This window comes from Haliaeetus leucocephalus, unplaced genomic scaffold (assembly GCF_000737465.1).
Source record: "Haliaeetus leucocephalus isolate CR32 unplaced genomic scaffold, Haliaeetus_leucocephalus-4.0 Scaffold173, whole genome shotgun sequence".
Lineage (NCBI taxonomy): Eukaryota > Metazoa > Chordata > Aves > Accipitriformes > Accipitridae > Haliaeetus > Haliaeetus leucocephalus.
In genome coordinates this window covers 5,975,479-5,975,824 of record NW_010972609.1, presented here as the reverse complement: position 1 = coordinate 5,975,824, position 346 = coordinate 5,975,479, and positions in this window count along the sequence as shown.

Genomic DNA, 346 nt, shown 5'->3' with positions numbered 1-346 from the left:
AGAGAACAGGCCAGTTTTATGTATTGTTATACCTAACCATCCTTCCTCTTCCTTAGCATTTGTTCCTAATACGCCTCTGCTAGGTGTGATTAGGAGGCAATTTAATGTAGTAGTAAGATGGAGTGTGAGTAGGTAAGATGGGCGTGATTACATACATAGGATTCTTCGGGTGACGAATCTGTGTAAGTATTCCCCATCGTTAGCACTTCATCTACATATTACTGGCCTGTTCTCTCTTATTTTAAGAAAAAAAACCCAAACCCAAACAAAAAACCACCAATCCAAAGGATTGGTTTTCTAGCCTGATTCATCACATGGCTAAAAACCCCAGTTATAAAGGTGAAGA